The sequence below is a fragment of the Zingiber officinale genome, chromosome 5B (genome assembly GCF_018446385.1).
Source record: "Zingiber officinale cultivar Zhangliang chromosome 5B, Zo_v1.1, whole genome shotgun sequence".
NCBI classification, from domain to species: domain Eukaryota; kingdom Viridiplantae; phylum Streptophyta; class Magnoliopsida; order Zingiberales; family Zingiberaceae; genus Zingiber; species Zingiber officinale.
Window position 1 is genome coordinate 83324781 of NC_055995.1, and position 23530 is coordinate 83348310.

Sequence of the window (23530 nt, forward strand, 5' to 3'; positions counted from 1 at the left end):
ATTGATGTAAGAACTCATGGATTTGCTAATTTTCTATTTATATGACATTACTATACCTTGTATCTATTTGATCTTATGTGTATGCATTATGCTTGAGCTTAATTACCATGTTTGATTGAATGTTTGCATTGATTTCCTAATCCCGTAGAGGGAATGCCTTAGATCATATGATCGAGGAGCTCTAGTGACAAGGGTATCCTATTTTTGGACATCTAGGGCATTACCTTGAAAGAAGAGACAATCTTCCACAAGGAAGTAGGAAATTGGACATCATTGTTGTTTCTAATTCTATGTTATTGACTATGAGTGTACTCTTATAATTTATTACTAAGGGGCCCTAGTGACAGGAGTATCCTATTACCGGACTTCATAGGAATCACTTCCATTAAGTAGCATAAGATACAGATTAAGATAGCATTCCGAAGACCTCTTTGGGGAAGAGTCGGTAATGAATTTAACTTCTTACAAGCACACAGGAATAGATGATAGGAGATAGGTGATCCATGATACATTAATTAACATCACAATGAAACTGAACCCCTAGAGTATTTCCCAAGCCAAGTTCCTTGACACTCATTCTCTTTCTCTCTCTTTCTCAATCTACTTCTCTTCTCTTAGTACGTGACTCTCAATCCTCGATCATTTAGATAATTCACCGTAAGTAATTACTAGTGCTTATAATTAGTCCCTGTGAGATCAATATTTTATTACTTGATGACACTCGTATATTTATGGGTAGCATATCAAGTTTTTTGGCTCCGTTACCGGGGACTGTGCTTATAACATTAGTTGATAATCACTTGAGTTGGTCTAAACTTATTTTCTTTCTCATTTTGTAAATATTTATGCAATTTTATTTTTATAGATACTTGTGTTGGCTTACTTTTTTTTCCTGCAATTTAAATTCTGCACTTTGAATTTCCTGTACTTTGTTTCTTTTCTCTATATTTGAAAACTCTATTTTTCTTTGCGTTTGAATTTTGTAATTACAATTCTTGTAATCTTGTTCTTGCATGCAAAGATCTAATCTTGTAGGAGATCTATGTCCACTAGATCCTGAAATTGACAGAACTTATCGAAGAAGAAGAAACCTGCAAAGACATTAAGAAGAATAAGAAATTTCTGAGATGGCGAACAAACCTCTCAAAGATTACACAGTGCCATATGCACGTGAGCTTCGGTCTAGCATCACTAGACCATCTATTGAAGACAACAATTTTGATATTAAGCCTGTTGTAATTTCAATGGTTCAACAACATCAATTCGGGGATGGACCACACGAAGATGATATCCAAACCAACACATGAAAGCCTTATATAAAATATGTGGGACTATAAAAATAAACGGAGTCCTAGTAAAAGCGGTGAGACTAATGTTATTTGGGTTTTCTCTAAGGAATTGAGCCAAGATGTGACTCACTTCTTTACTGGCAAATAGTATAACTTCATGGGAGCAATGTGAGCAGTTATTCCTTGATAAATTCTATCCACTAAGCAAAGCAAGACAACATATATGTGGAATCTTATTGCAAGCTTAAAACAAGTTGACATAGAATCATTATATGAAGCCTAGGATAGATTCAAGAACATGCTCGGAATGTGCCCCAACCATGGGTTGGAAAAGTGGTTGGTGATCCACACATTTTACAACAGCATCAACTATCATACAAAGGCGTCCTTGGATTCTGTAGCTGGAAGGGCACTTATGAATAAAGGTTTAGATGAAGTTGAGGAAATTATTAAAAGTGTGACACTAAATCATCACCAATGGGTGGCAGAGAGAAATAGAAGCTTCTTCCCTGGAAATCTGACAAAGGCATTAGGAAATTTTATGTGGATGCACTTACACTTTTGTCAGCAAAAAGATGCATTATCAAAGAAGCTTAAATCGATGGGGGCTGGTACGGTGAATGCTATTATAGGAATCTGCGATTCTTGTGGAAGTACGAAGCATGTATAGGAAGCTTGGCCCCTTGGGGCCATCTCTTCTCAGATTGAATAATTTAAACAATGTGGTGCTATAGCAAGCTTCAACCCAAGGTAAAACAATCCATACTCGAACACATACAATCCGAGTTAGAGGAACCACCAGAATTTTTCCTATAAAAACAACCAAGACCAAGGTTAACCCATTAATCAAAGGCAAAGTTACCAACTGGGACAACAACAAAGCTATCAATAGCAATAAACACAACAAGGCTATCAACTATCCTGACTATAAAAGTTACTTGAAGAAGTCCATGTAGCTCAAATGGAAATGAAAAATGAAATCAAGTAACTCACTCAAAGAATGGACAACACTGAGAAATACCAGAAGATTCTAGATAGCCAAATTGCACAGATAGCTTTATCTTCTTCAAGAGCACCCGATGACTTTCCAGGCAAGCCTAATGTGAATCTAGTTAAACACTGCAATAGAATAGAGCTTCGGAGTGGATGTACCTTTGGAGATCCTCAATTGACTGCTCCCAAAGGAATTGATACTCTCTCCTCCCTCACCTAACATAGTTGAAACACAAGATAAGGAGGAGAGTAATGAGAAGGTTGAAGAACTTCCTCTACTTGAAACTCAAAGTTGACCAATTCCTTTCCCTCAAATACTTTTCATCATTAAAAAGGATGAAGAGTTTGCCATATTTCTAGGGAAGGTTAAAGATCTTTGCATTGAAGTTCTAGTGATTGATGTCGTTCATCAAATGCCAAAGTTCACCAAATTCCTAAAGGAGATCATGTCCAACCGAAGGAAGAAAGAAGAGTTCGAGACCATAGCACTAACGGAGGAGTGCAACGCTCTATTTTTGAACACCGTTCCCCCAAAGCTTCAGGATATAGGAAGCTTCTCAATTCCCTGCACTATAGGAACTATATTTATAGATAAAGTTTTTTGTAATTTTGGGGCTGATGTTAGCTTCATTCCTTATTCGGTTTATAATAAGTTAGGTCTCAAAAATATTAAACTTACTACTATGACACTTTAGCTAGCTGACCATTCATGTAGGTACCCTATGGGTATTATTGAAGATGTGTTGGTAGAGGTGGGCGGATGTATTATACCCACCAATTTTGTTATCTTAGACATGGAGGAGGATCCCAAGTTCCTAATTATTTTGGGAAGACCCTTCCTTGCTACTGTCGGAGCTATAATTGATGTTAAAAATTAGAAATTATCTCTAGTAATAGGTAAGGAAAGGCTGGAGTATGATTTATCAAAGTCTCCTAACCATATCTCTCTTTTTCTGAGTGACTATAGCAGGGTGGAAGCCTACAAAACTGAGGAATGGAACTTTCATCCTCTTGGAGGCTGCCGAATGCCATACATGATCCATCAAGAATTGGGAGAAGACCCCCAATTAAGAATGAAAAGTATGTCTGCCCTGCAAGAGCTAAAATGAAGAAAGAAGAAGAGGCACAAACCTCGGGAGGGGAAGGTCATCCCTCCATGGATAAAAGTCCTACATGATTTGAGACGGGGTCGAACTAAAGACTTAAAACAAGCGCTTCTTGGGAGGCAACCCAAGGGTTCTTTTAGTTAGTTTAGTTTATGACTTTGTTTTCATAGTTAGTTTATCTTAGTCTTTTTAATTTTATTTTCAGATTTTATGAAGCCTCCACAAGCTGGCTATGATCCTCTCATGGGCGTGGAGGCATCAACGAAGTTAAAGAGGAGAAAAGTCATAGTAGAACTCAGCCCGACACACCTCCAAACTCTGGCCGTGTGATCTCACACTGGCGTGTGAGGCTACCCGAGAAGAAAAGTACCAAACCATGTCAATCCAAGCTTCTGGAGAGATAGAGACACTGAATTTGGCTTCCGATCATCCAAGAAAGTGTTGAAGAAGTCTAGATTTAGTCCAAGTCGGATCTCCCTATGGGAGAACCTTTCTCCCCTTGAAAATGGGAAGACTCCCCTTAAATAGAGCTAGTTGGGCATGGGTCGGGTACAGCTCGTGCCACGGCTATGTGGATTCCACATAGTTACAGTCTGCTTGGGCTTTGGTCTAGCGGCACGACCTTATGGAATCCACATGACCACAGTTGGCTCCGGCTCTGAAAATTCACACAGCCATGTGGAATCAACACAACTGGGTACTGCTCCTTCTCTATTTCAATGAAACGACCGTGTGGATTTCACACGATCGAGACTTGCTTTGTCTCTTCCTTGTGGCACGGCTATGTGGTTTCACACGGTTGGTGCCTTCTCCTTCTCTGGCATGTGACACGGCCGTGTGAAATCCACATAGTCGGGCCCTTTTTTTTGTTTGTTCTTCGAGTCGTGTACAAGCGTCGTTTTCACTCCAAAAGCGCATTCTGTCAATAAGAAAATACACAAAGAATAGATTTCTGACAATGAAGAGTAATTATGCTAAAATTATGATAAGAGGTGTAAAAATACATAGATCAAGCGCAAATAAAGTACGTGAATGTGCATCAAAATATGCATAAAAGTATATATAATCTACGCACATCACACCCCTATACTTGAACCTTTGCTTGTCCTCAAGCAAAATGCCACAATCTAAATTCATATGCTCCTATAATGCATCATAATCCCTAATGCACTTGCCTAACTCTATCAACTAGTTTCATTTGTGAGCATGATTATGAAGTAACCCAAGTATGGCCTAAGCATAAGTCCTTGTGTATAGTGCAATAAGTGACCCAAGATTTTTAAGTTGTAATCTCTATTCTAGTCAAGTCGTCATCTAATTGAGTTTCTTATGTTTTCGGTGATAAACACTTACCTGCCATACACTTGATTCATATTTCTTAGACTATAAAAGGTCTCAAAGAACTACTCAGAAATAAGAGAAGCATAACATTTATTTTTCTAGTAACCTAACTCAGTTTCAAAGAGGTAAATTATTAGTTTTCACTCACAATAACTATTTTTTATCGCTTATTCAAATATTTTTTTTGGTGCTTTAAAAATATAGCACTAACATATATGCAAGTATAACACAAATGTAGAGATTTTAATTTTTTTCAAATGAGTTGACATGATCCGATGTTATCCAATAATCAAAATGTACTCTAAGAAATCACCATGGGAACCTAAGTACTAAACAATTCAGATGAATCATGATTATTTCAAAGTTATCTACTCTTCAAGCTTAAGTGAAGTGAAGGTAAGATCCTTAAAATTATGCCAAGACTCAAGTTTATCTCCTTACAATACTTAGCTCACTTCAAGCTACTAATGATAGAGAAAAGAGGTTCACTAAACATATTAGCACTATCTACATAGCAACATGAATGAAGAAATGAACGTGCTAACCACTTTGCTATTGGATAAGTCAGCAGTAATGTGAGAATTGATGTTCTCAACATGCTACAAAATAATAAGTAAGAAACTAAAAAACTAATATGAAAAACAAGCAAAAATCCTAAAAATGTAAAGAAAGGAAATCAAACTGAAATGTAAAGAAAGAAAATTAGATTATGTACAACACTCTCCTAGACTTAAACTTTTCATCATCCAGATGAAGTCAATACGGTGGTGGAGGTGGGAGAAAGTGAGGACCTCATCGACGTTGGCCAGAAGAGAAACTAGGCACACCAGGGAGCTGACCAAGGTACTCATGATAGTGGAAAAGAGTATCCACCTGATGTCTAGTGATATCCATGACATCTATAAACTCTTTCATCTTTGCCTGGTCAGTGTCGTAATCTTAAACAAATTTGACCACCTGGCATTGAAAATTCCTCATGAACTGAAAATGGTCACGTACCTTTTGGAACTGGTCATCTGATAATTTGAAGTAACCCTCCAACATTTGTTGTTGAGTACTATGCTTCTCATGAAGCGAATCCAAATAAGAACGAAAATCAGAGAAATCAAATTTGGAAAGATCCGTACCATAGGTAAAAGAATACCTAGTAGATTTTGGATGTTTGGATGGTTGCGGGTGTTCAGATGATGAGGGCTCAATGTGGGGCTCGATGTCCTCCACCGGGGCGGGGGCAAACTCGAGAGCTATGTCAGTAATAACCTAGTTGGTGGGGTTGCAAACTGTGGTATGTGTAGGGCAAGGTAGACGTAATAGAAAACCATCCCTCTTAGGAAAGGCAAAGCTACTCTCATTCTGACAAATTATTTTCATGGAAATACATGTATCGATATCGATCCTATGGTTGCCTTAAATAACCTCTAAATTACTAAGTTTACAACCTAAATTTACAGCTATTTAGCTGATCAACCCACCAAAAACTATTGACCCCGAGGTTGCTTTCCTAGATTTCACAAGGGTTTGTAGAAAATGGAAATCGGTATCAAAGTGAACTTTATTAAGCATTACCCAAAAAGAATAAAGTTTCACCTTTCTAACTACACCTTCACTATCCCCTCTACCAAAGATAGTTATACGGTGGAGATATCTAAATATAAGATTTTACATGTGAGAATCCTTAGCTCTAGAGGGCTCATAAGGATCATTTGACCCGGTAATAGAAGTCCAAAAACTATTTCAACTAAAACTCGCATCAAACCTACGAGATCCACTGGTAGGTAGGCCAAAATAATTATTGAAATCACTAAATTGTTAGGATGTATACTAAAAGTCTAGCTTCTGGTATAAACATTTATCTAGAAATAAGAATCACATTGGTCAAATGTCTAGCTACATTTATGATAAATGTAGTTGCTCAATTAATTTATATTGTAGATAAGATCATGTTATCGGTTCCTTATAAATTATAAACAGTAGCTCACGACCAAGATGGAAAGGAACAAACCATTGGAAGGTCGTAGTGTAATTAGGTATTAGTTTATCTTAACTATATAATTACACTAGTACACTTAGAGTGTATTGAGTAGGACCATTTGAGGTTGTTCCTTTTATACTGACTTTATAAAGGAACAAAAACTTCAGTTATTATGGAAGTATGTGCTCTTAATCCTAATATAATAACAAGCACATATAATTGATATTTATTTCTTTAATTTATCAATGGGTGAGATTTAGTTCGATGAATCAATAAGCTCGATAAGTTGGGAAATGATATCACTTATAGTGTGTGTTGTTGATTATAAAAGGAAACTGTGTCCTAGAGATACTAGGTTGATAATGTCCCCAAGAGGAGCTCATAAGGATTATCATGTTAAACCCTGCAGGTGGACTTAGTCCGACATGACGATAAGGTTGAGTGGTACTACTCTTGGACTAAGATATTAATTAAATGAGTTGTCAGTAACTCGCTTAATTAGTGGACATTCGATATCTTAAACACAGGGAGACTAACATACTCATAATAAGAAGGAGCCCAAAAATGTAATTTGGGATTGGTGCGGTAGTTCAATGATAGTTCTCTAGTGGAATGAATTATCATTGATAAAATTAAGTTGTGTGTTCGGGGCGAACATGGGATACTTAATTTTATCGGGAGACCAAAACCGATTCCTCCTCTCGGTCCCTATCGTAGCCTCTATATAAAATCTTGTATCCATCTAAGCCCATCTTCTAATTCATGTAGTTGATGTTGCTATCTAAGTAAACTTCACATTGTTGAAATCAACGTGAACCGAACATCAACTTATGTTGGTGTTTCTTATCAACATGAGAAGCAATTCACGTTTTTATGCTTGGCAATTAAGTCAACATGAATTACTTAAAACGTGAGAAAGCTTTGTTCATGGTTTTGCTTGGCAATTAAGTCAAACGTGATAAGTTCTGTTCACGTTTGGTTTTGCTTGCAAATTTAAATCAACATGAGAAGTTTGATGATGTGCCAACATGGAATTAAGAGGAGAATAAGTTTTAATTAAAATCTTTCTTGTCATGGAGATTTATTTTTAAAGGAAAGATTTTAAGTTTTCCTTGTTTATAAATATCCATATGTTTAAAGAGAGATTTTAATTTATAAGTTTCCTTTTTTACAAATCATCATGAAGGGATAAATTGTTAGAGAAATTTTATTTTTTTTAAAATTTCCGGAAATAAATTAGGAAGGTTTTAATTCTTGATTGAATTAAATTTCCTTTGCTTAGATTATTGTGGCCGGCCATGTTGATTAATAAAAGAGAAATTGATTTTATATCAATTAAATTTATTTTTCATGGCAAAGGAATTAAGGAAGTTTTTATTAAAATTTCCTTATTTGCCAAGACCAAAGATTATAAAAGAGGGGGTAGAGGTGCCTTCATGACAACAACTCTATTATTTTTCCTCTCTCTTTTTCTTCCTTGGTGTGGCCGGCCATCCTCTCCTCTTTTCTTCTCTTTGATGGCCGAACCTCATCCTTCTTGTGGAGACTCATATGGTGGCCGGATCAAGTTTAGAGAAGAAGAAGAAGAAGGAGAGAAAGAAAGCTTTGTTTCTAGCATCCCTTGGAGCATGGTGGTGGTGGCCGAACCTCTTCATCCTAGAAGAAGTCTTGATGGCCGAAACTTGCAAGGAAGAAGAAGGTGCTTGGTGGTTCTCATCTCGGAAGATCGTTGCCCACACAACGTCCGAGGTTAGAAGAGGAATACGGTAGAAGATCAAGAGGTTTTCTAAAAGGTATAACTAGTAATTTTTCTTTCCGCATCATACTAGTTATTTTTGGAAATAATACTAAATACAAGAGGCATACGATTCTAGAGTTTCGAATTTGTTTTCGATATAGTGTTCTTTTGTTTTTCTTTTCCTTGTGATTTGATTGTTCTTTTCGGTTAACCTAAAGTTATTTTAGGAAATTAAATATTAGCTTTCTATAAAAGGTTTTGTCTAGTCGGTGGTGGTTGCTCCCATATCCAAGAAGGTCATGTGCCTCGCCACGTCAGTACTGGGAACCAATTATGGAAATTAATATTTAATGAAATTAATAACTTAAGGTGATTTGGGTCGAACGTGTTAAGTTCCGCAGGAGACCCAAGTCAAAACCTAAAAGAACGAATAGATTAAGTTTTGGATCAAACGTGTTAAGTTCCGCAGGCGATCCAAAATTTAATTTAAAAGAACACATGGTAGCTAGGAAAAGGTTCAGACCTTTGTACAAAATTTTTGTACAGTGGAACCTTTAGGCTTTCCGAGTAGCAACCAACAATTGGTATCAGAGCTAGGGTTTTGCCTCTGTGTATTTGGTATTAGTTTAATTATGCACATGTCATACATAATTTAGGCAGGATAATAGTAGGATGTGCTAACTTTGTGGATGCAGGATCCAACTATTATGGCTTATAGTTATTATGTGTGTGATTGGACCCTTGGACATGTCAAGGGCATTTTTATTGTGTGTGCATGATTGTATTATAAAATACAGCAGGAGCTGTATTTAGTTTTATTAGGATTTTATTTTTTGATCTAGTTACATGTACATTCCTTTTATGGAATATAGGATCGATGGATGTAAATTTATGTTCGATCTAGTTCACATGTACATTCCTCTGAGGAATATAGGATTGAAAAATGTAAAATTCTATTTATGTCGCGGATCGAATCTTGCAAGGCGTGGAACTTTTTGAGGACCAGAGGCGCAGCGGAACAAGGAGCAAGATGGATGCGACAACTAGACCCGGTGGCGGTGGCTAAAGATGGCAGCAGCTAGGGTTGGCGACACACGAAGAACAGCAATAGATAAAAGCCATAATAGTTGAAAATTAGTTTTTCTATTTATTGCTTTTTATGCTGTATTGTGTGTGCTTGTTAGTATGCATGTTAGGTAGACTAGCATAGTCAAAATTCCTCATTTTAAATAACTAAGTGGGAGAGGGATTTTTAAATAAATCCCATGGTCTCCATTACTGGTTTGTAAGTGATGCAGATAAGCTTGCGCGTTGGCTCTGAGTGCCTTCCTCCATAACAGATGAGCTTGTTTGTGGATCACTAGAACAGACTTCCAATTTTAGATGACTATAGGAAGTTAATTAAGAGCGTGTGATCTTCCCCAACGGAAGGGGCATAATCTTATTAATGGACTTAGTGTCAAGTAATGGTATACACTTAGGCACGTCTAATAGTATCCTCCCCAACGGAGTCACTGCTATTATTTGTGTGACCGAAGAAAACCAACTATTAATTTGTCAAATAAATAGGTTGACAAGATAATAAAATTAAAAACCCCTCTTACAAATGTTTGATTTTGTATACGTCCACACTAACGTGGCATACAAAATTCACGGTGTTTGAGGTAATTTTATTTGTCATAAAGATTTATTGACAAGATAATTAATGGGTAAAACTCTCCTCTTACAAATGTTTAAATTTTGTATACGTCCACACTAACGTGGCATGCAAAATTCACGGTGTTTGAGGTGTTGGTCAATTTAAATAATATTGTTTGAGGAATCAATGTTATTTTAAATTCAAAGAGTTTTGACCAAATATTTGATCAAAGACAGATCAACTATTAATTTTATTCGTCATAAAGTAAAGTTGACGAGATAATAAAATAAATGAATAAAATCTCCTCTTCGATTTTGTATACACAAAATTCATGGAGATTGTAAGGAGTTGATCTTGACCAAATATTTTTGTGATTCTTAGGATGTTTGTCAATCCCTAGTAGTCATACTATAGAAAAAGACTTAGTAGTCCCAATTGTGATGATTGGAAATAGGACTTGGACATTAAGGTAGACTGTCTTCTTAGAACTAAGAACAATTTAGGTGTATTTAATTCATTAGTTGAAACATGTCTAGTGGTGTTATCTACCAGAACCTGGAGTGTATATACAAGATGCCATTAATCATGTCTGCAATTCATTGCAGGGTTCCAGGAAACCCGACAACTAAATGAAAGGTAAATCACCGTCCACATGGGCACTACTGTAAAAGTGGTAGCTGTTGCAGTGGGAGATGTTTATTCTTTGATAAGAATAAAATATGGATTTTAAGTAATTGTCTTTACGTACCAAGTTTAGAAAGAACATGATTTCAGTTTCTAAACTATTATAGATATTGTGTCTATTTTGATAACAAAGTTGTTATCAAGAAAAATAGGGAAGTTATCTATTCTGGTATGATGGTTGACAATTTATAATCCAATAACTCCCATGATGCAACAAATGGAAATTAGTAACACATCTTCTAATTTTAAGAGAAAGCAACCTTCGGGAATGAACCAATTATATCTTTGACATCTAAAGCTAGGTTATACTTGAGTAGAATTCATTGGTAGCTGATGAACTTTTGGGTTCATTGGTAGTGGAAATCTTTCCAACCTGCGAGTCTTACTTGGAAGGAAAATAACCAAGAAGCTTTTAAGTTCAAGGGGTATGGAGTCAAAGATATCGGTTCATTCTGATTTGTGTGATCCTATGACTATCCAGACAAGAGGTAGTATTGAATATTTTGTCTATTTTATAGACAACTATTCAAGATACAAATAAATTTACTTAATGTACCGCAAGACTAAGTACTTTGATTAGTTCAAAGAGTACTAGGCTGATGCGGAGAAATGTTAAAGTAAAAGTCACTATGGTAAGATCATAGTGGCAAGTACCTCTTGGGAGAATTTAGGAGTCACTTATCAAGAGTAGGGATTCAATCCCAACTAACTACACCTGGTACACCCCAACAGAATGGTGTAGAAAAAGGAAGGTATAGGACTCTTATGGAAATAAGTAGAGTTATTTAGAATATTACCAAAATCATTTTAAGGATATACTCTGGAAACGGAAGTGAATATAGTACCTTCCAAAGACAGAATTCTCTACTCATATAGAATTGATGAATAGGCGTAAGCCTATTTAGAAGCATATTCGGATTCGGGTAGTCCAGCACATATGCAGAAGAGAGACAATGATAAGTTGGACAGGAATTCACTTGTTCGTGGGATATCCTAGAGAAATGAAAGTAGGTTTATAGTCTTAAAAATCAGAAGGTCATTGTTAGCATCAATGACCGATTTTTAGAAAAGGACTATGTAATAAACCATGTGCTCATAAGTAAATTTGTTCTTAAGGAAATAATAAAGGGCATGTCTAATCTAGTACCAACTGTACAAGATGAAATATCACAAGAAACTGCAACACGTATCATAAATGATACACAATTACAGAAAGTGCCTTGTCGTAGTGGGAGGGTTGTTAGGCAACCTAAAAAGATTCATGTTTTGGGAGAGTTTTTGGACTCGATCCCTGGAGGACATGAACCTGATCTCCGGACATATGACGAAACACTCCAAGATAAAGATGCAATATCTTGGCAAAGAGTAATGAATAACAGAATTAGAATATATGTATTCTAATAAAATCTGGAAGCTTATAGAACCACCAAATGATATAAAAGCCTTTGGGTGTAAAAAGGTCTATAATAGGAAAAGAGAGATAGACAGGAAGGTAGAAACTTTCAAAGCAATGCTTGATGAAAAAGGAAACTTTTTCACTGGTAGCCATGCTTAAGTTTATCCAGATTCTTTTATCTATTTGGCAAGTGGATGTTAAGACAGCATTCCTTAATGGAAGTCTTGAAGAAAGCATCTATATAAAGCAACCAGAAGGGTTCATTGCAAAGGGCTAAGAGCATCTTGTGTGCAAGCTCAATCAGTCTATGGACTGAGGCAAAGCTTCAAGGTCTTGGAACATCCGGTTTGTCAAAGTAATCCAGACCTATGGATTTATTTAGTAACCGGATAACTCTTGTGTATACAAAAGGTGTGATGGAAACGTGGTGGTATTTCTTGTACTATACGTAGATAACATTTTTGGTAGTTGGAAACAGTATCAAAATGTTGTCAGAAGTAAGGGTATGGTTGTCCAAAATAATTTGATATAAAGGACTTGGGAGAATGTATATATATTCTTGAGATCAAAGTAATAAGGGATTGCAAGAAAAGAATATTTTTACTTATCCCAAGCTTCATATATCAGAAAAATCCTTGCTCGTTTTAAGCATGCAGAACTCTAAGAAAGTTTTCTTACCTTTTAGGCATGGAGTAGCTTAATCTAAAGAGATGTCTCCGAAGACATTAAAAGAGATAAATGACATGAAGGCAGTTCCTTATGCTTCGGCTCTGGGAAGCCTAATGTATGCAATGCTGTGTACGAGACAGGATATCTGTTTTGTCGTGGACACGGTTAGCAGATATCAAAGTAACCCTAGACAAGGACATTAGTCTGCAGTAAAGCATATATTGAAGTACCTTAGAGGCACTAGAGATTATATGCTGGTTTACAAGGCAGCTATTTTGGTCCCTGTGGGTTGCATGGATTTTGACTTCCAATCGGATAAGGACAATAATAAGTCAACCTCGGGGTTTTGTGTTTACTTTAGGAGGAAAAGTCATAACTATGGAAGAGTGATAAGCATAGGTGTTTTTCTGGACTCCACCATAGAAGCTTAGTATATGGCAAACCTCTGAGGTAGCCATAAAAGCTGAATGACTCAATAACCTCAAGATAGACTTAGACATGATTTCTAGTTTGTCCAAAGATTATTACAATTTATTGTAATAATATTGATGCAGTAGCAAACTCGAAGAAACCATAAGTCTATAAGGCAAGTAAACACAATAGAGCGCAAGTACCACCCAATACGAGAAATTGTATAAACGAGGAGAAGTTGTTGCCGCCTAGATTGCATCAGGTGATGACCTATAGATCCTTTCACTAAGGTCCTTAAGACAAGAGCTTTTGATGGGCATGTTGAAGGGTTGGGAATCAGATGTATGGTAGCAAGTATGGCAGCTTAGTCTTTTAGTATAAGTGGGAGATTGTTAGGATGTATACTAAAAGTCTAGCTTCTGGTATAAACATTTATCTAGAAATAAGAATCACATTGGTCAAATGTCTAGCTACATTTATGATAAATGTAGTTGCTCAATTAATTTATATTGTAGATAAGATCATGTTATCGGTTCCTTATAAATTATAAACAGTAGCTCACGACCAAGATGGAAAGGAACAAACCATTGGAAGGTCGTAGTGTAATTAGGTATTAGTTTATCTTAACTATATAATTACACTAGTACACTTAGAGTGTATTGAGTAGGACCATTTGAGGTTGTTCCTTTTATACTGACTTTATAAAGGAACAAAAACTTCAGTTATTATGGAAGTATGTGCTCTTAATCCTAATATAATAACAAGCACATATAATTGATATTTATTTCTTTAATTTATCAATGGGTGAGATTTAGTTCGATGAATCAATAAGCTCGATAAGTTGGGAAATGATATCACTTATAGTGTGTGTTGTTGATTATAAAAGGAAACTGTGTCCTAGAGATACTAGGTTGATAATGTCCCCAAGAGGAGCTCATAAGGATTATCATGTTAAACCCTGCAGGTGGACTTAGTCCGACATGACGATAAGGTTGAGTGGTACTACTCTTGGACTAAGATATTAATTAAATGAGTTGTCAGTAACTCGCTTAATTAGTGGACATTCGATATCTTAAACACAGGGAGACTAACATACTCATAATAAGAAGGAGCCCAAAAATGTAATTTGGGATTGGTGCGGTAGTTCAATGATAGTTCTCTAGTGGAATGAATTATCATTGATAAAATTAAGTTGTGTGTTCGGGGCGAACATGGGATACTTAATTTTATCGGGAGACCAAAACCGATTCCTCCTCTCGGTCCCTATCGTAGCCTCTATATAAAATCTTGTATCCATCTAAGCCCATCTTCTAATTCATGTAGTTGATGTTGCTATCTAAGTAAACTTCACATTGTTGAAATCAACGTGAACCGAACATCAACTTATGTTGGTGTTTCTTATCAACATGAGAAGCAATTCACGTTTTTATGCTTGGCAATTAAGTCAACATGAATTACTTAAAACGTGAGAAAGCTTTGTTCATGGTTTTGCTTGGCAATTAAGTCAAACGTGATAAGTTCTGTTCACGTTTGGTTTTGCTTGCAAATTTAAATCAACATGAGAAGTTTGATGATGTGCCAACATGGAATTAAGAGGAGAATAAGTTTTAATTAAAATCTTTCTTGTCATGGAGATTTATTTTTAAAGGAAAGATTTTAAGTTTTCCTTGTTTATAAATATCCATATGTTTAAAGAGAGATTTTAATTTATAAGTTTCCTTTTTTACAAATCACCATGAAGGGATAAATTGTTAGAGAAATTTTATTTTTTTTAAAATTTCCGGAAACAAATTAGGAAGGTTTTAATTCTTGATTGAATTAAATTTCCTTTGCTTAGATTATTGTGGCCGGCCATGTTGATTAATAAAAGAGAAATTGATTTTATATCAATTAAATTTATTTTTCATGGCAAAGGAATTAAGGAAGTTTTTATTAAAATTTCCTTATTTGCCAAGACCAAGGATTATAAAAGAGGGGGTAGAGGTGCCTTCATGACAACAACTCTATTATTTTTCCTCTCTCTTTTTCTTCCTTGGTGTGGCCGGCCATCCTCTCCTCTTTTCTTCTCTTTGATGGCCGAACCTCATCCTTCTTGTGGAGACTCATATGGTGGCCGGATCAAGTTTAGAGAAGAAGAAGAAGAAGGAGAGAAAGAAAGCTTTGTTTCTAGCATCCCTTGGAGCATAGTGGTGGTGGCCGAACCTCTTCATCCTAGAAGAAGTCTTGATGGCCGAAACTTGCAAGGAAGAAGAAGGTGCTTGGTGGTTCTCATCTCGGAAGATCGTTGCCCACACAACGTCCGAGGTTAGAAGAGGAATACGGTAGAAGATCAAGAGGTTTTCTAAAAGGTATAACTAGTAATTTTTCTTTCCGCATCATACTAGTTATTTTTGGAAATAATACTAAATACAAGAGGCATACGATTCTAGAGTTTCGAATTTGTTTTCGATATAGTGTTCTTTTGTTTTTCTTTTCCTTGTGATTTGATTGTTCTTTTCGGTTAACCTAAAGTTATTTTAGGAAATTAAATATTAGCTTTCTATAAAAGGTTTTGTCTAGTCGGTGGTGGTTGCTCCCATATCCAAGAAGGCCATGTGCCTCGCCACGTCAGTACTGGGAACCAATTATGGAAATTAATATTTAATGAAATTAATAACTTAAGGTGATTTGGGTCGAACGTGTTAAGTTCCGCAGAAGACCCAAGTCAAAACCTAAAAGAACGAATAGATTAAGTTTTGGATCAAACGTGTTAAGTTCCGCAGGCGATCCAAAATTTAATTTAAAAGAACACATGGTAGCTAGGAAAAGGTTCAGACCTTTGTACAAAATTTTTGTACAGTGGAACCTTTAGGCTTTCCGAGTAGCAACCAACATAAATATCCACTAAAATTCTTGGTTCATCAATCTAAAACTGATGTTACCAATATAATCCTCATTAGAAGTGTACTGGACCTCAATTGAGCTTAAAAATTCAAGGACAAGGTGGGGATACATTGATTGATGTGTATACATCATATCATTTTAATTAAAAGCACTAATCAACTAATCTATACTTCCTTAATACCAAAACCTTGCATGGTAGTTGGATCTAAATATCAAGTGCAAAATATTTTTCTAACAATAAGAAAATCATATCTAGATTTTTGTTCATCATTTCTAAAAATAATATGATACTCATTGTCGTTACCTTCGTCGCGTGCACTTTGCTTGCCTTTGCCCTTTGAAGTTGATTTCTCTTTGCCTTTGTCCCTCTCCGGATCTTTTCCTCTGCTAGATCTGCCACTCTCACATTAGATTATTTTCAAAAGATGAGACATAATGAGAAGATAAATGAGGGAGAGTGATTAATTGAAGAAGAAATAAGAGAGATCTTGTGAGAAGAGGTAGATCTTGAGAGATGAGGAAGCTTGAGGTTGAAGAAGAAGAAGAGGAGTTCTTAGATTTAAGTGCAGATCTAAATCTAGATCTAGATTTAGATCTTAAAGAGATGAGATCTAAGAATCCTAAGTGAAGAAATTGTGAGGTGAATGAAGAAAGAGGTGAATAGAGATGTGGAGGAAAAGAATTATGGAGAAGAAGAAGTGGAGAGAGGGTTGGTTTGGTGGGTGTGGCAGCGGATATGGCAGGGTCACGACGGTGTCTTAAAGACACGGCTGGGTTGGGCAAATCTTCACACGGTCATGTCAATCGACACTACTTCTTTGCCTCAGCTGGGGTCACACGACCGTGTGAATTCCACACGGTCTCACCGGACTTCCTCTCGGGTTGAGTCACATGATCGTATGGATTCACACGGCCGACCTCTTCTTCTTCTTTGCCAAAGCCACACGACCATGTAAATCCAAATGACCTTAGTCTTTTTCTTCTCAACTAGCCTTATACTGCCTTGTGAGATCACACGACCGACTCCTGAAGATGTGTGTGTTGGAACCCCAAGGTTGTTTTGATGTGATCAACAAGTTAAGTTAGGTCATGTGGTGTTTTAACCTTGTGTCTAAGTGTGCAGGAGCTTAGGAGCACAGAGAGTCGAGCAAAAGATGCAGCTAACGAGAAGGACAACATGGGAGAGAACCGACGGGCTCGGTGCGCCTGAGGTACGAGGTGCTGTGGAAGAGTACACGGGTGGACGAGAAGGAGGCACGCGACGTTTCTGAGGGATGAGAAGCCGGAGCGGAAGGTTGCTCGAGAAGGCCGAAATTGGGTTCGGGTGAGCCTATTTTGGTTGGCTGAAATCACCCAAGAGAGCAGAGATGGAGAGGAAGACCTAGATCAAGGCGAGCAGCACTAGAGCAAAGGGCCCGGACCAAAAGTCTACTAGGTTGACTATAGTGGTCCGGGCGCCCGGAGCGATTTCGGGCGCCTGAAACTGGATTTTGATCGGATCGCGGGCAAACACGATTTGTTGCGAAGGGGATAAAATTTTATCCTCCTCCTAGGCACCTAGAACCATCTACGCGTCCCGACTAAGGCTATAAATATAGCCTTGGTCCAGAAGCTATTCATTCATTCAAGCAATTAGCAAACCAACACTTGTGCGCTTTCATTTTTAGTTTAGCTTCTATTTTTTATACGTCATTGCCGTAAGAGGCTTCTCCGCCTGAAGTAGATACTAGTACGGTTCATTCCTTGGATTAACAACCTCCCCGATTGTAACCAAGTCAAAATTCTTGTGCCTCTACCTTTTTAGTTCTTCCTTTAATTAATACAAGTGTTCTTTTGAAAGTCCGAGAAGGGTAGTTTTGTTTTTTTATTTGTACAGGCTATTCAATCCCCCTTCTAGCCGATCAACGTGGACCAACAAGTGGTATCAGAGCTAGGACGCTTCAGGAGGACTAACCGTCGATCGAAGCACCAAACAAATGACCGGACCGAGCATATACCCATCGAAATTTGAGGGGGAGTTCGCTAGTTGGAAAAAGCGAATGCAGGTATTTTTCAAAACTAACTTTGTTTTACTTTTAATTATGGAATTCGATTTTCTAGTACTGGAGGGCAAAGAAAAATACCAGTGGACGAAAAAGGAGTAGGCTGACTACGTGACAAACGGTAAAGAAGAATTCCATCTGCTGAGTGTCCTTCCGCCACAAGAAGTCAACCGGATCGGCAACTACGACTCAGTAAAGGAACTGTGGGAAAAGTTCCTTGAGCTGCACGAAGGGACGTCCGAAGACAAGCTCGCAAGATGGGATTTACTTCGCAACCAGCTCACCAGCCTGAGACCTGAAGAAGACGAAACAGTTGCGCATCTGCACTCGAGAATTAAGGAGCTTATCACCGGACTTTCGAATCTCAGAGAAAAGGTAAGTAACCGAGATTCGCTAAGGTACGTACTCAATTCATTTCCTAGAAATACTAAATGGGCATCACTAGTAGATTCTTTTTATATATCTAAGGACTTAGAAACTATATTTTTAGAAGAATTATTTTTCACATTTGAAGTGCATGAATCGAGATGTGCAGATACGAAGGAGACGAAGCACAACGTCACCCTCAAAGCATTGAGAGACGAACCTGAGTCAGAATCCTCTCTCGACGATGAAGAAATGGTAATGATGGTAAGGTGATTTAAGAAATTATGTAAATCTAAAAAAACTATCCATCCGTAGGGTAGAAAGAAAAGGATGATTCGATGCTACCACTGCAACGAAGAAGGGCACGTAAAGGATAATTGCCCCAAGCTAAGAAACAAGGACAAAGGAAAGAAGCCTGTCCAACCGAACAAATTCAAGACATTAAAAGCGACGTGGGACGATACATCATCTAAATCGGAAGTCGAGGCCTTTTTGACTTGCATTAATGGCAAGTCATCAAGATGAGGACTACGATTCAAGCTCGTCCGAAATGAGCATTGAGAGCATCAATGAAGGGGGAGCTACGTTGGAAGAAAGTAGCAATTCAGGAGGAGACACGGATAACGAGATTGACAAAGTAAGTCAGATATGATCCCTTCCTTTCGATAAATTATTTAAGTTTGTTAAATTGTTAACTAAGGATTGCTGTAAGTTAGAAAAAGAGATTAAAAATTTAAAAGTAATTCTAGCTAAATCTTGCCCATTAGAAGAATTAGACAAATTAAAATTAGAAAATGAAAATTTGAAAAGACAAGTAGATAACTTAAAAAATCATACATGTTCATTAAATACAAGCTTTAGAAAATTCACTAATCTAAACCGGTATTTTAGATATCACAAGGGACAAATTAGAAATATTTCAAAAACGTATGCCTCTAAGAAATTCTTAGTTAATCCAGTTGGTTGGAACCTATATTGAGTTCTAAAGTCTTGTTTAAACTAAACTCTAAATTAGACTTAGGCTACGTTTGGTTGGGTGTAATGTAATGAAGCTTGTAATGTAATCAAATTTGTAATATAATATAATGTAATCTTGATTTCATTACAACGTTTGGTAATATAATGTATGTAATCTTTGATTACAAGGGTGATTATATATTTTTATTTGGTGTCAATTATTTGTTATAAGGAATGTAATTCATATTATTATAAAATGACAAAATTATCCTGCGACTTTTACCGACGGGTCGTCGCACCTCTGTCAAAGCTTGCGGCAGCGACCGACAACTAGCGGTTGTCACCACTAGTCACTGCCGGCGACTGGCGGTGGTCGGGCGGCCGACAGCTGGTGATCGGCGACGGGCGATCGGCGGGCGGCCGACGGTGAGCGGTCGGCGGCGGGCAATGGCGGGCGATAAGCGGTGGTGGGGGCGGCAGCTGACTAGTGGTCGCACGTGAAGTAAAAGGGTCACGTGAAGTAAAAGGATATTATCCGAAGTAATAGGTAGATAATTACCGAAGTAGACGCACGTGAAGTAAAAGGGTCAATTTATTACTTCGCCACATAATTACTGAAGTCTATTGCCGGTCCAAAATCGGTTCAAAATTGGACCATTTTCGAAGTAAAAAGACTCTATTACTTCATTGAAATCAGTAAAAGTATCGAAGTGGTTGATCATATATTACTTCATAAGTTACATTGATTGACGAAGTAAAATATATATATGACTTCATAATTTTTATATTTTGGTGCAGTAAATGTTTAATTTTACTTCTACATAATTTAACTTAGTCGTAGTATTTTTTGTTGTATTAGTTCTTTATAGTATAGAAGTAATAAAGAATATTTTACTACAATAAAAAATTTAATTTAACGAAGTAATACATACGAACGACTTCACAAATTTGATTAGTGATAAAGTAATAGGGTTTTTTTAACTACATCACTATTTAAATTTATTGAAGTCTTTTGTGTTATATTACTCCATCATTTATTTATATTGTTGAAGTAATTAATCATATTTTAGTATAATATAATTTTAATTGACAAAAGTGTATATCATAATATTTTACTACAACACAAGATTTTTCAACACCAAAATTGAACAAATATATCACAAATATCTATCAAATACAAGCCAAAAATGTATTTATAAAAGACATGTTTAACCATAACCCAAAAGTTTTTGTATCCATAAATCTTTAATACAATACAAAGTTTATATTATAGCCTACAATTAAGCACCCACATAGAAGTAGACGTATTCGCTTCATTCACTTCTGACTTCTTTATACTGAGATTGATTTAATACTGCTTATTTTTTGATGCTGCAAACTGAAACATTAACAGAAGTTTGAGGGTCAATTCAAAATGACTCAATATTTCATAAAGAATAAATTTCATAAATAAGAATTTACCTTGGGAGACCGTCTGTGATGATATTTATAATGCATCGTCTATTATTTTTGCTTTTCATGAATAACCTATATCATTATATTCTTGAATTAAGTATGGAAATAATCTTGAAAGTAAAAGATTAACACCATTATGTGAATTGAGACAAAAGGACAACCAAAATACTCAAAGTAAAGATTACACATTAAAAATTGTTGCAAGGATATATATATAAACTTGTCATCAATATAATCTTGTGATCAGTATACACATTCAAAATCCTATAGATAATGATTGGTGTAGTGACCATTTGTCCCACCAGAGGTAAGCATTTCCTTGCACTTCTATGCATGACTCTTATGTCAATCATCTAAGTTTGAAATTTTTGTAACTTGACTACGTGTTCTTGTTTGTTTCTCTATGTTAATGTCTTATGTTAAGATAAAAAAAAAGATGGATGCTCTGATGCCAATCTGCAGGACCTGATCCACATATTTAATTATTTATTTTCTATCAGAACTATTGCCCCATGCAAATGATCCACATATCATGGAGTAAAGATTAATAGCATGGCATAAATTTATTTTTAAAAAGCTCTAACTTAAGAAAGTTAGTCTCAAAAGAACGAAAATGATCCAATGTTAAGTGCTTCATAGTATGACTTCAACCAAAAAGAGAATAGAGATAAGAAAAGGCATCTAAGAGATATACGGGTCATGAAACAAAGATTAAAAGCATCACATAGATTAACAAAATTAACTTATTCCAGCTTGAAAAGAATAGTCTTGAGCGAATGAGGTATACAATCTTTACTGCTTCCTAACATAACTTCAATCAAAAAGCATTTTACATTATTAACCAAACTAAATGCTTTACAACTCATCATCAAAATAAAGAACCTAAATTGAGCAAGGGCATTCAATTAGTTAAACACGTTTAGAGGTAATCAATTAAGCATCCAAGGATATTAAAAAAATGTGAGGAATGATATGAAATGTACTGATTAATCATTGTCTAAGTTGAGTTTACAATGATGAGCTTTTACAAGGTAGCCAGAAGATTTAATATGGATATATTGTGCAACATAATAGAAACATTAAATAATTTTAGCAATGGAAAGAAAACTCATTCATATTTTGCATGACACCCTACCACAACCTCATACTACGATAGAATGGAACCATGCATCTTCTAAACCAATACGAATTACATTACAATAAGGCACCACACTAACAAGGGGATGTGATGTTTTGTCCTAAAATTAAATTTATGAAATATTATACTGCTATAAATGTGGCAATATAAGCTATCTGAATACTTAATAAGTATCTACTATATTGTAATTACCTAGACAAAAAAGCACATTACACAAAAATAGTAATACACTATCAACATAGTATTTTTACTTAGTTATAACTCTCTTCATTTCCTACAGAATTACCTATGGCAAGCCCTCGTTAATAGTTAAATATTCTTCTTTTAATTGTAGCATCAAACAAAACTTTCATACTATATATTCAAACTGACAATATAGATGAAAAAACAGAAAAAAAAAAAACAAGCGGGTATCACAAGAAACACAAGGGAAAGATTGATGTGAGCTCAATAAATATTGGGTACTCAAATAAGCTTCATCTTACAGAGACCTTGAACACTAATGGGGAAAGTTCCTAAATCTCTAGGAAGCATTTATCTGGAGAAATCATCCAAATAAATTGGCAATCCAAGTAACACAAGACGACCATAGAGTCATTGATGGCCATGGTCTCACCTCCGTGACCTTGACCTGCGCCAGAATTGCAACATCTCATTCAATTGCAAACATGGAGAAGAATGGATGGATTAGGGTTACTAATCTAGGATGAATCTACAGATCTTGAAGGGAAGGGGCTTGAGAAGTTCAGCGACCTCTAGCTCTAACTCCTACAAAGCACTTGCCTTCTTCCCTTGGCGAAACCTCAAGGAGGATGACCTATCGAATGTCAATTCTCCAACAGCATTGCAGAGAGCACTAATGACATAGCAGAGAGAAAAAAAAAAGAAGGGTGGAGAGGGAAGAAACCTACCGTGCAGAGAGAAGAGGAAGTGAAGGCGTCTCAACGCGAAGCCTTTGCGTTGGGGATAAATGAGAAGGTTGCCTGCCACTGGGGGAAAACACAAAGGAGAAGGCTACCGTCGGGGCAACAACGAGAAGGAGAAGGCTGCCGTCGGAGGAAAACGTGAAGGAGAAGGTTGCTGTCGGGGGAAAACGCGAAGGAGAAGGTTGTCGTCGAGGGAAAATGCGAAGGAGAAGCTTGGGGGGAATGCGAAGGAGAAGGCGGTCGGGCAAAACGGGAAGGAGAAGTTGCCGTCACAGGGAAACACGAAGGAGATGCCAAGTGATTTTGGCGAAACTAGGTTTTAGCAGAGAACAAGTCTAGCAAAAGTTTTATATGAATAATAAACCGGTTCATGTTAAAATTTTTAACCCATTCAAACTTATTACTTCATCACTTATATATATGAATTTTATTTTATAACTTATTACTTCATCAAATATATAATATAAAATAAAATATCAAATAAAATTAGAAGTGAGGTCCGTATTTTTAAACCTACGAAGTTTA

General features: G+C 36.4%; 1 long non-coding RNA gene across 1 annotated transcript; it reads right to left on the reverse strand.

Moving 5' to 3' along the window:
• Positions 1-20614: 20614 nt before the first annotated feature.
• LOC121984726 lies at positions 20615-23323 on the reverse strand. Its single transcript, XR_006112979.1, has 3 exons — positions 22991-23323; positions 20948-21013; positions 20615-20864 (listed from the first exon to the last, which is right to left on the reverse strand). It is a non-coding gene; the product is annotated as an uncharacterized LOC121984726 (long non-coding RNA).
• Positions 23324-23530: the final 207 nt, after the last annotated feature.